This window comes from Pristiophorus japonicus, chromosome 2, assembly GCF_044704955.1.
Source record: "Pristiophorus japonicus isolate sPriJap1 chromosome 2, sPriJap1.hap1, whole genome shotgun sequence".
Lineage (NCBI taxonomy): Eukaryota > Metazoa > Chordata > Chondrichthyes > Pristiophoridae > Pristiophorus > Pristiophorus japonicus.
Window position 1 is genome coordinate 5,255,093 of NC_091978.1, and position 14,915 is coordinate 5,270,007.

Consider the following 14,915-nt stretch of genomic DNA (forward strand, 5'->3'; position numbering starts at 1 on the left):
GGCTAACAGAAAACAGAGAGTCGGGATAAATGGATAATTTTCCAGTTGATAACTAGTGGGGTTCCACAGGGATCGGTGCTGGGACTTCAACTATTTACAATCTATATTAATGATTTGGATGAAGGAACCGAGTGTAATGTAGCAAAGTTTGCTGATGATACAAAGGTGGGTGGGGCAAGCAAGTTGTGAGGAGGACACACACAATCTGCAAATGGATATAGACAGACTGAGTGAGTGGGCAAAAATTCGGCAGATGGAATATAATGTGGGAAAGTGTGAGCTTATCCACTTCGGCAGAAAAATAAAAAAGCAAATTATTATTTAAATGGAGAAAAGTTACAAAATGCTGCAGTACAGAGGGACCTGGGGGTCCTTGTGCATGAAACACAAAAAGTTAGTATGCAGGTACAGCAAGTGATCAGGGTGGCAAATGGAATGTTGGCCTTTATTGCAAGTGGGATAGAGTATAAAAGCAGAGAAGTCTTGCTACAACTGTACAGGGTATTGGTGAGGCCACACCTGGAGTACTGCGTACAGTTTTGATTTCCATATTTAAGGAAGGATATACTTGCATTGGAGGCTGTTCAGAGAAGGTTCACTAGGTTGATTCCTGGGATGAGAGGTGATCTTATCGAAACTTATGAGATTATGAGGGGGCTTGACAAGGTGGGTGAAGAGAGGATGTTTCCACTGATGGAGGAGACTAGAACTAGAGGGCACGATCTTGGAATAAGGGGCCGCCCATTTAAAACCGAGATGTGGAGAAATTTCTTGAGGGTTGTAAATCTGTGGAATTCACTGCTTCAGAGAGCCGTGGAAGCTGGGGCATTGAATAAATTTAAGACAGAAATAGACTTTCTTAAACAATAAGGGGTTATGGGGAGCGGGCAGGGAAGTGGAGCTGAGTCCATGATCACATCAGCCATGATCTTGTTGAATGGCGGAGCAGGCTCGAGGGGCCGTATGGCCTACTCCTGTTCCTATTTCTTATATTCTTATGAAGGAGTCGACTTATGGACGAAAGGTTGAGTAGGTTGGGTCTGTACTCATAGTACTTCAGAAGAATGAGAGATGATCTTACTGAAACATATAAGATACTGAGGGGGCTCGACAAGTGTGAGAGTTCTGGAGGCTGGGTCATTGAAAATATTTAAGGCGGAGATAGATTTTTGAGTGATAAGGGAGTGAAGGGTTATAGGGAGTGGGCAGGGAAGTGGAGCTGAGTCCAAAATCAGATCAGCCATGATCTTATTGAATGGCGGGGCAGGTTCGAGGGGCCGAATGGCTGACTTCTGTTCCTATTTCTTATGTTCTTATATCCTTCCTATCCACTCCATCCAGGCCCCTCATAATTTTAAATACCTCAATCAGGTCTTCTCTTAGCCTCCTCTGTTCCAAAGAAAACAGACACAGCATCTCCAATCTTTCCAAAACGATAATTACATAAGTTGTATGATACTATGGATCGATGATACGGTTCTTTCATTCTGTTTCATGTCGTTGTGTCCCAAAGATTGGCGACAGATGAAAGACTAAGCTTGGCTTGTCGGCAACCATGGCCTCAATGTTGGCTAATTTCCAAAGGTCTGCTGGGCACAGATATATCTTTGTGCGAAAACCTGTTCGCATGGTTACATAGCGCACTGTGGGCATGTTGAAGAGTCGCATTGTGTCTTAACTGCTTGGTTTTGTGCACTTTGTACAATGCTGAGAAGATCCACAAAAGACTTCCACCAATGCTGTATGTTACACAGGAGCAACATTACTGTTTGGTCTTCCAGTGATGAAACTGTGCTGGGCCCTGGCAGCTTGAGACTGCTGGACCCTGGAGGCTGAGGCAACCTTGTGATGGTAGTCAAGGGGTGACGGTAGCCAGTGCACTGAGGGCTCGTTTCATCCAGCCACTGCTCTCTCAAATATCTTTTTTTTTTAAAAACACATATTGGGTATTTCTTTCCTGGTGTCTGTGATACAAAAGCTATTTTACAAAATAAATTTTCGGAAGAAGCGCAATATATAGAGACACCAAAATATTGTAACTGCAGTCATGCACACTGGAACACATCCCACTCTCGCACAGTCCGGAATCAAAACCGCTGAGAAGAAGTTCGAATTAAGTTCAGAACAACAGATGAGACTTGGTAGTCTTGAGAACAAAAGTAATCCACAAAAGCACACGTGTAGTTTGCTCTTTACACATGTAAGGTGAACGCATTGCCTTCTGGAAGGGGCAAACTTGGGGGCACTGAGCAATCAACCTGTTGTTGATTGGTGTGCGTCAGTGGTTGGAGGGAATCCAGGCTCGGGGCCTGCTGGAGAATCGAGTGGGACCCGGAGTGGATCCACCGTACTCTTCGGCAGTCAGTTGCTGTCTTGTGGAAGGTCTGGCACTCGTCCTCCCTTAAGCAGGTTGGAGGAGTGGCAAACTGACCACTGAGCCAGTCTCCCTGGTGATTTGTCCTGGCTTGCACGTCCTGCGCGCTAGATTGGCGCACAACATGGATCAGCCGAGTCTTGAGTTCTAAAGGAAATTCCAGGTCAGTTGGTGATGGCTAGTTTCACTCGTCACACCAATTAGTTTTTCCTTTTGGAGATTCCCAGGGCAGCTCCCTTCCACTGCGTTGCTAGAAAGTCAAAAGATCACATGACCTAATTCTAGGTGGTTGGGGAGTTTATTTGCATGATTGGAAGTTAGGTGTGATTCAGCGGTTAAACGTACTACCTATAAATTGTATAACGAGTGCTGTGTGCAGTCCTGATCAGCTATCGGGAATTAAAGTCGGGGCGGGGGGGGGGGGGTTTAAGTTACCAGGGAAGGCTGCTAAACAGACAGTACTAGTAGGCTCAAGCCATAGTTGAGTGCCTTTTTGGAGAGAGGTGATTGAGGGATACTGCCAGGCAGGTGGGCGAGATTGTTGTGTGTGAAAAATGGCCATGTTATTGGGTCTAATGACCACCTGTTTCTAAAAATTCTTTGTTGGCACATTGGGAATTGAGACCATTTCACAGCCGAACAGAATTGTTGACACCCTTGATTAGAGCCCTATGATTTGTGGAGGTTTGTTCAGTGCTCACCACTTAAGCAGGAAATTTCATTGGACGTCCTTGCATTTTATTCCTGTAGCAATCTGGGGCATTTTTTTTTAAACTCCTCGAATGGCAGTACATGCTGAGAGTGGGAACCTACCCCAGAAGCAGCTGTTGGAATTCTATAGGCACACAAAAAACAGTCTAGTGCAGAATACTGTCGTGTGAACGATCAAATTCTAACCAGATTTGAACTCATGTTTGGAATACCTGGTAATACTGTTCTTTCCTACTTTCTGTTAATTTATGTTGAAGTGAATTGGTCTCACATGGGCCTTGGGAGAGGAGATTTACTAGGATGGTACCAGGAGTTCTCTGGAGAGACTGGAAAAACTGGAGTGGTTCTCAGAGCAGCGACGGTTGAGGGGATATTTGCTAAAGTTGTTCAAAATTATGACTGGTTCTGATAGAGTAGATAAGGAAAATTGTTTACACAACAGACGAGGCAGTAACCAGTGGACAAAGATTTAAGATCATTGGCAAAAAATCGAGGGGGAAATGAGAATTTATTTTTACCCAATTATGATTGGAACGCATTGCCTGAAAGCGTGGCGGGAGTAGATTTATTGGTAACTTTCAAAAGGAAATTGAATACTTGAAAAGAGAATTTTGCAGGGCTATGGGGAACGAGCAGGGGAGTGGGACTAATTGAATATCTCTTTCACAGAGCCGGCATAGGCACGTGAGGCTGTATTGAATCTATGATGCTCTACACCCTGGCGTCTGGGGTTGGCATTAGGCTGGAGGCTGTGAATCTATTTCTGTGGTGGCTTTGGCAGATTTCTGCTTCAGATGCTTTTTTTGAGATTGGTTATAGCAAAATACCAAATTGTGTCATACCGTTCTGTTTGAAGGTCACATCCTATTTAAAATTGAGCATCAGGACAGCTGTTGATTAAAAGATGCTTTCTTTATAAAGATTCAGACTGAGACAGAACACCCAGTGCCCCCAATATTGGCCGCTGACAGAATCCTCGACTTACTAAAATGCAATTCTCAATGTCCTGGCAGAGTAAAGGCGGGTGGGGGAGGGGGCGTTGGTTCTGGTGAAATGATTCTGTTCTCATGTTATGCCCACTGGGTCTGTGTGTTACAAGAAGCAGCTGTGTGACCACATTTAAAAGTATGTGTTCTGGAGTCAATAACCCCACTTCTGGATTAGAACAATTCCCCTCGCAGCTTGGTGTATTATGGAACCTGAAGACATTTTTGCTTTTATTCTTGTTCCACAAGAGCAACCAACACTGCACGACTTGGCTTCACTGTGTAACACGCAGACCCAGCGTGTGTAACATGAACAGAGGCCTTTCACCAGAACCAACCCCTCCCTCCCCATACTCTGCCGGGACATTGAGATTGTAGTCGTGTGGTGATGGTTTTGTTCTTTGTAGTGGTTCTGATACAACTGAGTGTCATGCTGTGCCACTTCACAGGGTAGTTAAGAGTTAGCCACGCTGGTGTGGGCCTGGAGTTGCATATAGGCCAGACTAAGTAAGGACGGCAGATTTCATTCCCTAAACGACATTAGTGAACTGGTTGGGCTTTTACGACAATCAGACAGCTTCGTGTTCACTTACTGATGCCAGCTTTTTATCTCCAGGTTATTTTAAAAACTGAATTCAGTTTCTCAAACTGCCGTGGTGGGATTTGAACTTGCGTTCTCTAGACTATTCGTCCAGTCCACTGGTTAACTATTCCAGTAACATAACCACTACACTACTTGTTTTATCAGTCTCAATCCCATTGAAGAAGGAAGAGGAAGAAGGACATCTGTGCTCAAGACCAGTTCAGAACAGATACCATTTGTTGAGCTCGGTGCCCAAGTATCAGTTGATGTACGTGTGTGTGTGTGTGTGAGAGTTTGTGGGTATAAGTGTGTGAGTTTGTGGGTATACGCGAGCGTGTGAGAGTTTGTGGGTATACGTGTGTGTGGGTATACATGTGAGAGAGTTTGTGGGTATACATGAGCTGGCACTCCTAAGAACATAAGAAATGGGAGAAGGCCATTCGGCCCCTCGAGCCTGCTCCGCCAGTCAACCTCAACTCCACTTTCCTGCACTAGCCCCATATCCCTTAATATCCAAAAATCTTACTGATTTCTGTCTTGAATAAGGTCAACGACTGAGCCTCCACAGCCTTTTGGAGTAGGCAATTCCAAAAATTTACAACCCTCTGAGTGAAAAAATTTCTCCTCATCTCAGTCCTAAATGGCCAACCCCCTTATTCTGAGACTGGTCCCTGGTTATAAACTCCTCAGCCGGGGGAAACGCCTTCCCCGCATTTACCCTGTCAAGCCCTGTAAGAATGTTCTATGTTTCAATGAAATCACCTCTCATTCTTCTAAACTCTAGAAAATATAGGCCTAGTCTACTCAATCTCTCCTCATAAGACAATTCCAGGAATCAGTCTGATGAACCTTTGTTGCGCTCCCTCTCCTTTGGTAAGGAGACCAAACCTGTACACAATACTCCAGGTGTGGTCTCACCAGGGCCCTATATAATTGCAGTAAGACGTCTTTACTCTTGTACTCAAATCCTCGAGTAAACATTCAACATTCTAATTGCTTGCTGTACCTGCATGTTAACTTTCAGTGATTCATGTAGAAGGACACCCAGGTCCTTCTGAACACCAACATTTCCCAGCGCCTCACCATTTAAAACGTACTCTGCTTTTCTATTTTTCCTACCAAAGTGGATAACTTCACATTTCTTCACATTGTATTCCATTTGCTGTGTTCTTCCCCACTCAGTTTCGTGAGAAGCCAATCCAAGAAATTGCATGCCAGGGAAGGAGTATATTTCCAGAGTATGTGGTACTGTATGGGTATGTATTCCCTTGACTATAGAAGATTAAGGGGTGATCTAATGGAGGTGTTTCAGATGATTAAAGGATTTGACAGCGTAGATAGAAACATTCCTCTTATGGGAGAGTCAAGAACATGGGGGCTTAATCTTAAAATTGGAGCTTAGGCCATTCAGGGGTGATGTTAGGAAACACGAAGGGTAGTGGAACCAAAACTCCCACAAAAAGCTGTTGAGGGCCCCAGCATGTTAACTAGTGGGGTGTCGCAGGAATAGTTCAATTTGATACCATCCTTTACTTCCTCAGTTAGCCATGGATGATTCATCCTTCTCTTATAGAGTCTTTCTTTCTCACTGGAATATATCTTTGCTGAGAGTTATAAAAATATCTCCTCAAATGTTTGCCACTGCTTTTGTACAGTCTTACCCGTTGATCTATTTTCCCAGTCCACTTTAACCAGCTCTGCCTTCATACCTTTGTAATTACCTTTATTTAAGTTCAGGACACTAGTTTGAGAACTAGCTTTCTCACCCTCAAACTGAATTTGAAATTCTACCATGCTATGATCACTCTTCCCCAGAGGATCATTCAAAACAAGATGATTAATTAATCCAATCCAGACTCGTTACACATTACAGATCTAAAATAGTCTGCTCCCTGGTTGGTTCCACAATGTATTGTGCCAAGAAACCATCCTGCACTCTCTCAACTCTTCCTCCAGGCTACCTTTGCCAATTTGATTTGTCCAATCAATATGAAGATTAAAATCGCCCATGATTATCGCCGTACCTTTCTTACAAGCCTCCATTATTTCTTGATTAATACTCTGTCCTACAGTATGGCTACTGTTTTGGGGTCTATAGACCACTCCCACCAGTAACTTCCTACCCGTATAATTTCTATATCCACCCAAACTAATTCTACATCTTGATCTTCTGAGTCAGTATCATTTCTCACTGCTGCACTGATCTCATCTCTTATTAACAGAGCTACCCCACCTCCTTTTCCATTCTGCCTATCCTGGCAAAATAGCAAATGCCCCTGAATATTCAGTTCCCATCCTTGGTCACCTTGCAACCACGTCTCTGTAATGGCAATCAGATCATACCCATTTATTTCTACTTGTCCCGTCCACTCATCTATCTTGTTACGAATGCTACGTGCATTCAGATATAGAGCTTTTAATTTTGTCTTGTGCGTTTACGCTCTGTCCCTTCCTGTCACACTCTGGTTATCATTACCTCTACTTGAATGGCCCTCGGCACACAGGGAGCAAGAATCTCATACCTGTTGGATAATTGCAAGGCCTGAGACTCCTCCATCACGACCTCCTGGGCCCCCATACCTGCTGCACTCCTAGTCACACCCTCTTGTCCCTGACCATGGACCAAATATTTTTAAGATTTTATTAAATCTGTTAGCGTCGCACCGAACAATGGAAATAATCTCTCTATTTACTCTAGCATAACCTTTCAAAACTTTGGCCGCCTTAAGAACACAAGATATAGGAGCAGGAATAGGCCACCTGGCCCCTTGAGCCTGCTCCGCCATTCAATAAGATCATGACTGATCTGATCATGGACTCAGCTCCATTCCCTGCCTGCTCCCCGTAACCCTTTACTCCCTTATCGCTCAAAAATCTGTCTATCTCCGCCTTAAATATAGTCAATGACCCAGCCTCCACAGCTCTCTGGGGCAGAGAATTCCACCCATTTTCAATCCACTGAGAAGAAATTTCCCCTCATCTCAGTTTTAAATGGGCGGCCCCTTATTCTCAGACTATGCCCCTTAGTTTTAGTTTCCCCTATGAGTGGAAATATCCTCTCTGCATCTACTTTGTCAAGCCCCCTCATGAGTTTAAAAGTTTTAATAAGTTCAACTCTCATTCTCTGAACTCCAATATGTATAGGCCCAACCTACTCAATCTATCCTCATAAATCAACCCCCCCATCTCCGGAATCAACCTAGTGAATCTTCTCTGAACAGCCTCCAGTGCAAGTATATCCTTAAATACGGAGACCAAAACTGTATGCAGTACTCCAGGTGTGGCCTCACCAATACTCTACAGTTGTAGCAGGACTTCTCTGCTTTTATATTCTTTTCCCCCTTGCAATAAAGGCCAACATTCTATTTGCCTTCCTGATTAATTGCTGTACTTGCACTAACTTTTTGTGTTTCATGCACAAGGATCCCCAGGTTCCTCTCTACTGCAGCAATTTGAATTTTTCTCCATTTAAATTATAATTTGTTTTTCTATTATTTCTGCCAAAGTGGATAACCTCACATTTTCCCACATTATACTCCCATCTGCCAAATTTTTGCCCACTCACTTAACCTTTTTACTTACCAGTGATGATTGAATGAGAAGGCTGTGTTTCCTCGTGCTGAGTGAGTGAGGAGGCTGTGTTTCCTCGTGCTGAGTGAGTGAGGAGGCTGTTTCCTCGTGCTGAGTGAGTGAGGAGGCTGTTTCCTCGTGCTGAGTGAGTGAGGAGGCTGTGTTTCCTCGTGCTGTGAGTGAGGAGGCTGTTTCCTCGTGCTGAGTGAGTGAGGAAGCTGTGTTGAGTCAATGAGAACATGAGAATTAGGAGCAGGAGTAGGCTATTCCGCCCCTCGAGCATGCTCCTCCATTCAATAAGATCATGGCTGATCTTCTGTTGCAACTCCACTTTCTTGCACTATCCCTTGATTCCCTTAATATCCAAAAAATCTATCAATCTCTGTCTTGAATATTCTGAAAGACTGAGCCTCCACGGCCCTCGGGGGTCGAGAATTCCAAAGATTCACCATCCTCTGACTGAAGACATTTCTCATCTCAGTCCTAGATGGCCGACCCCCTATTCTGAGACTGTGACCCCTGGTTCTAGACTCCCCAGCCAGAGGGAAATACCCTCCCTGCATCTACCCTATCAAGCCCTGTAAGAATTTTGTATGTTTCAATGAGATCACACCTCATTCTTCTAAACTCTAAGGAATATAGGCCTAGTCTGCTCAATCTCTCCTCATAGGACAATCCCCCATCCCACGAATCAGTCTGGTGAACCTTGGTTGCACTCCCTCAATGGCAAGTATATCCTTTCATAGGTAAGGAGACCAAAACTGTACACAATACTCCAGGTGTGGTTTTACCAGGGCCCGATATAATTACAGTAAGATGTCTCCTCTTGCAATAAAGGCAAACATACCATTTAATTGCTTATACCCGCATGTTAACTTTCAGTGATTTGTGTACAAGGTCCCTCGGAACACCAACATTTCCCAATCTCTCCATTTAAAAAATACTCTGCTTTTCTATTTTTCCTATCAAAGTTTATAACTTCACCTTTCTCCACATTATATTCCATTTGCCATTTTCTTACCCACTTAGCTTTTCTATATCCCCTTGAAGTCTCTTCACATCCTCTTCACAACTTACATTTCCACCTAGCTTTGTATCATCAGCAAACTTGGATATATTACATTTGGTCCCCTCATCCAAATCATTGATATAGATTGTGAATAGCTGAGGCCCAAGCACTGATCCTTGCAGCACCCCACTAGTTACAGCCTGACAACCCGAATGACCCGTTTATTCCTACTCTCGGTTTTCTGTCCATTAACCAATCCTCAACCCATGCTAGTTTATTACCCCCCCCAAATCCCATGAGCCCTAATTCTATTCAATAACCTCTTGTGTGGCACCTTAACGAATACCTTCTGAAAATCCCAATACACCACATCCACTGGTCACCCCTTATCTATTCTGCTAGTTACAACCTCAAAAAGACTTAATAGATTTGTCAAGCATGGTTTCCTTTTATAAATCCATGTTGACTGTCTAATTCTATTATTATTTTCTAGGTGCCCTATTACCATGTCCTTAATAATAGATTCTAGCATTTTCCCAACTACTAAATCTGCGGGAACAGTTCTAGAATCTATGCAATTTTGGAAGATGACAACCACTGCATCCACTATCTCTATAGCCACCTCTTTCAAAACCCTAGGATGTAGGCCATCAGGTCCAGGGGATTTATCAGCTTTCAGTCCCATTAGCTTCTCCAGTATTATTTTTTTACTAATACTAATTTTTTTCAGTTTCACATTCTCGCTCGACCCTTGGTTCTCCACTATTTCCGGGAGGTTTCTCGTGCCTTCTATGAAGACAGACACAAAGTATTTGTTTAATTTCTCTGCCATTTCCTTATTCTCCATTATAATTTCTCCTGTCTCAGCCTGTAGGGGACCCACATTTATTTTTGCTAATCTTTTCCTTTTTACATACCTATAGAAGCTTTTGCCGTCTGTATGTCTCTTTGCTAGTTTACTCTCATATTCTAAGTTCCCTTGGTCCTCCTTTGCTGAAATCTAAAATCCTCCCAATCCTCAGGCTTACTGCTTTTTTTGGCAACATTATAAATCTCTTCCTTTGATCTAATACTGTCTTTAACTTCTCTTGTTAGCCTCAGTTGGACCACTTTTCCTGTGGGGTTTTTGTTCCTTAAAGGAATGTATGTTTGTTGTAAATTATGTATTAATTACTTAAAAGCTATTCATTGCTTGTCCACCATCATACCTTTTAATGTAGTTTCCCAATCTACCCTAGCCAACTCTCCCCTCATACCTACGTAGTATCCTTTGTTTAGATTTAAGACCCTAGTTTCGAAATTAAATAAATAATTTTCAGACTTCATATAAAATTCTATCATATTATGGTCCTGAAGGGCCCCTTTACTACAAGGTTATTAATTTACCCTTTCTCATTGCACAATACTAGATCTTATATCGCCTGTTCCCCAGTTGGTTCCTCAACATACTGATCTAGAAAACCATCTTGTATACATTCCATGAATTTGTCCTCCACACTATTACTGCAAATTAGGTTTGCCCAGTCTATATGTAGATTAAAGTTCCCCATGATTACTGTATTACCTTATTACCCTTGTTATACTGTGTCCTATATTACGACTACTGTTTGGGGGCCAGGAAACAACTCCCCCCAATGTTTTCTGCCCCTTTCTGTTTCTTAGCTCCACCCAAACTGATTCTACTCCTTGATTTTCCGAGCTAAGATCCTTTCTCCCGACTGTCTTTATCCCATCCTTTATTATCAGGGCTACCCCGCCTCCTTCTCCATTTTACCTATCTCTTCTAAAAGTTAAGTATCCTGGAATATTTAATTCCCAACCTTGGTCACTCTGCAAACACGTCTCTGTAATGGCTATCAGACCAAACCTATTTATTTCTATCTTCGCATTTTCAGATATAGTGCCTTTAGTGTTGACTTTTTTTCTATTTTTCCCTGGTGTCACTGTAGTCAGTGATGACCTATGACCTTTGTTACTCTCTCTGTCCCTACCTGACCCACTCAGCTTATTGTTACCCAAAACTCTGCTCTAGAGCCTTGGCATTTCTCTTGCTGCTTTTAAATTTACTCTTTCCTGAATCTCCCACACCCCACTTCATTGGTTTAAAGCCCTGTCTACTGCCCTAGTTATTCGATTTGTCAGGACACTGGTCTCAGCCAAGTTCAAGTGGAGCCCGTCCCAAAGGGAACAGGTCCCTCTTCCCCAGTACTGGTGCCAGTGCCCCATGAAGGAAAACCCCTGCCTGCCACACCACTGTTTGAGCCACGCATTTAACTTTCTAATCTGCTTATCCCTATGCTACTGGACCCCAATTCCTCAAACTCTCAGCAGAACATCGTTCATAGTTCTACTGATGTCATTGGTTCCTACGTGGACCAACTGGATCCTCCCCCTCCCACTCCAAGTTCTTCTCCAGTCACGAGGAAATGTCTTTAACCCTGGCCCAGGGCAAGCAACACAACCTTCGAAACTTCTTGAGGCTACAGAGAACAGTATCTATCCCTGTATCAGGAGGCAGTGTTTGCCCATGCTGAGTGAGTGAGGAGGCGGTGTTTCCCCGTGCTGAGTGAGTGAGGAGGCTGTGTTGCCCAGTGCTGAGTGAGTGAGGAGGCTGTGTTGCCCCGTGCTGAGTGAGTGAGGAGGCGGTGTTTCCCCGTGCTGAGTGAGTGAGGAGGCTGTGTTGCCCAGTGCTGAGTGAGTGAGGAGGCTGTGTTGCCCCGTGCTGAGTGAGTGAGGAGGCTGTGTTTCCTCGTGCTGAGTGAGTGAGGAGGCTGTTTGCTCGTGCTGAGTGAGTGAGGAGGCTGTGTTGCCCCGTGCTGAGTGAGTGAGGAGGCGGTGTTTCCCCGTGCTGAGTGAGAGGAGGCTGTGTTTCCTCGTGCTGAGTGAGTGAGGAGGCGGTGTTTCCTCGTGCTGAGTGAGTGAGGAGGCTGTTTGCTCGTGCTGAGTGAGTGAGGAGGCTGTGTTTCCCCGTGCTGAGTGAGTGAGGAGGCTGTTTCCTCGTGCTGAGTGAGTGAGGAGGCTGTTTCCTCGTGCTGAGTGAGTGAGGAGGCTGTGTTTCCCCGTGCTGAGTGAGTGAGGAGGCTGTGTTTCCTCGTGCTGAGTGAGTGAGGAGGCTGTGTTTCCTCGTGCTGAGTGAGTGAGGAGGCTGTGTTTCCTCGTGCTGAGTGAGTGAGGAGGTTGTGTTTCTGCGTGCTGAGTGAGTGAGTGAGGAGGCTGTTTCTCTGTGCTGAGTGAGTGAGGAGGCTGTGTTTCCTCGTGCTGAGTGAGTGAGGAGGTTGTGTTTCTGCGTGCTGAGTGAGTGAGTGAGGAGGCTGTTTCTCTGTGCTGAGTGAGTGAGGAGGCTGTGTTTCTGCGTGCTGAGTGAGTGAGGAGGCTGTTTCCTCGTGCTGAGTGAGGAGGCTGTTTCCTCGTGCTGAGTGAGTGAGGAGGCTGTGTTTTCCCCGTGCTGAGTGAGTGAGGAGGCTGTGTTTCTGCGTGCTGAGTGAGTGAGGAGGCTGTTTCCTCGTGCTGAGTGAGCGAGGAGGCTGTTTCCTCGTGCTGAGTGAGTGAGGAGGCTGTGTTTCCTCGTGCTGAGTGAGTGAGGAGGCTGTGTTTCCCCATGCTGAGTGAGGAGGCTGTGTTTCCCCGTGCTGAGTGAGTGAGGAGGCTGTGTTTCTGCGTAGTGAGAGAGGAGGCTGTGTTTCCTCGTACTGAGTGAGTGAGGAGGCTGTGTTTCCTCGTGCTGAGTGAGTGAGGAGGCTGTGTTTCCCCGTGCTGAGTGAGTGAGGAGGTTGTGTTTCCCCGTGCTGAGTGAGTGAGGAGGCTGTGTTTCCTCGTGCTGAGTGAGTGAGTGAGGAGGCTGTTTCTCTGTGCTGAGTGAGTGAGGAGGCTGTGTTTCTGCGTGCTGAGTGATGGAGGAGGCTGTTTCCTCGTGCTGAGTGAGGAGGCTGTTTCCTCGTGCTGAGTGAGTGAGGAGGCTGTGTTTCTGCGTGCTGAGTGAGTGAGGAGGCTGTTTCCTTGTGCTGAGTGAGTGAGGAGGCTGTGTTTCTGCGTGCTGAGTGAGTGAGGAGGCTGTTTCCTCGTGCTGAGTGAGTGAGGAGGCTGTTTTCTCGTGCTGAGTGAGTGAGGAGGCTGTGTTTCCCCGTGCTGAGTGAGTGAGGAGGCTGTGTTTCTGCGTGCTGAGTGAGTGAGGAGGCTGTTTCCTCGTGCTGAGTGAGTGAGGAGGCTGTTTTCTCGTGCTGAGTGAGTGAGGAGGCTGTGTTTCCCCGTGCTGAGTGAGTGAGGAGGCTGTGTTTCCCCGTGCTGTGAGTGAGGAGGCTGTGTTTCCCCGTGCTGAGTGAGTGAGGAGGCTGTGTTTCTGCGTAGTGAGAGAAGAGGCTGTGTTTCCTCGTACTGAGTGAGTGAGGAGGTTGTGTTTCTGCGTGCTGAGTGAGTGAGGAGGTTGTGTTTCCCCGTGCTGAGTGAGTGAGGAGGCTGTGTTTCCTCGTGCTGAGTGAGTGAGGAGGCTGTGTTTCCCCGTGCTGAGTGAGTGAGGAGGCTGTGTTTCCCCGTGCTGAGTGAGTGAGGAGGCTGTGTTTCCCCGTGCTGAAATATCACTCTCCCCTCAAGTCATTAGCTCTAGCCCCATCCAGAGAATCTGGGCTGATACTTCAGTGCGTTCCTGACCGTTCTGCCATTCTTCAGGTGAAGCATTAAACCTGTCAAGGTGGGAGAGGATGAGCACAGAGTTTCTCCAGTGTGCTGGCCAACAGTACTTTAACAAAAAAAAACAGTCGCTTATTTCAGATACTGTTTTGGAGACTTTATTGTTTGCAATTGGCTGTTGCGTTTATCTACATAACGACAGTTACTGTAGTTGAGAAATAATTTGACTGGAGCATTTCCCTATTCTGGGAACGGTGTAGAATGCTTTTTTTGTTCTCCCTTGGCTGACCAGGAAATGCTGAGTGAAGTGAAAACACTTACTGCTTTTGAACTACAAGATAGATTGGATTATGAGGATCTATTCTGTAAATTCGGCATGTTCTCACTGGAAAGGAGAAGATTGCGAGGTGATTTTAATTTCTGTTTTTAGGATTGTAAAGAAACCATGATGAGCTTGTTTCACCTTGTATGTGTAATTTGAGACATGATGTGGTGTGTGACGTGCTTCGGGAAGAACAGGTGACTTTGGACCTACCGATCCCAAAGGTCTCGCAACCCCGGGAGGTTTCTCACCTCATGTCTGGGTCTGTTGTAGACTTATTGATAGCGATTGATTGCTCTGATTAGTCAACAGCTCCATTATCGTTGTATTATGCAGTTACCAGGATGGGAGAAGGTGAACACAATTGGCCTTGGTCTCTTTTTGTCTTGCAATTCCTATGAATGGCAACCTCACCTGGCAATATCTGAGGAGTGGACCTCGCTCTGGCTGATAGCCATGTTGGCACTGCATTTTGTACTGGCGTGTGTAAATGGCACCGAGCTTTTAAACAAAAAAAATATGCTGCACTTTGAGGCCAGGGTCCAGGATACCTAGGCTTGGAAAGATGGCTAAATTAGGAGGTCATTTTATAAATCAATTCTTGGGATTTGTGCGTCGCTAGCTAGGCCATATGATGGTGCTTCCACAGTGCTGTTGGCGAGGGAGTTCCAGGATTTTGATCCAGCGCCAATGCAGGAACTGTGATATGTTTCCAAGTCAGGATGGTGTGTGACTTG

The 14,915-nt window shown here is 45.2% G+C and overlaps 1 protein-coding gene across 5 annotated transcripts in view; it reads left to right on the forward strand.

The window, feature by feature from the left end:
- znf638 (zinc finger protein 638) overlaps positions 1 to 14,915 on the forward strand; it is a 207,623-nt gene that overhangs the window by 167,834 nt on the left and 24,874 nt on the right. The window lies entirely within an intron of this gene.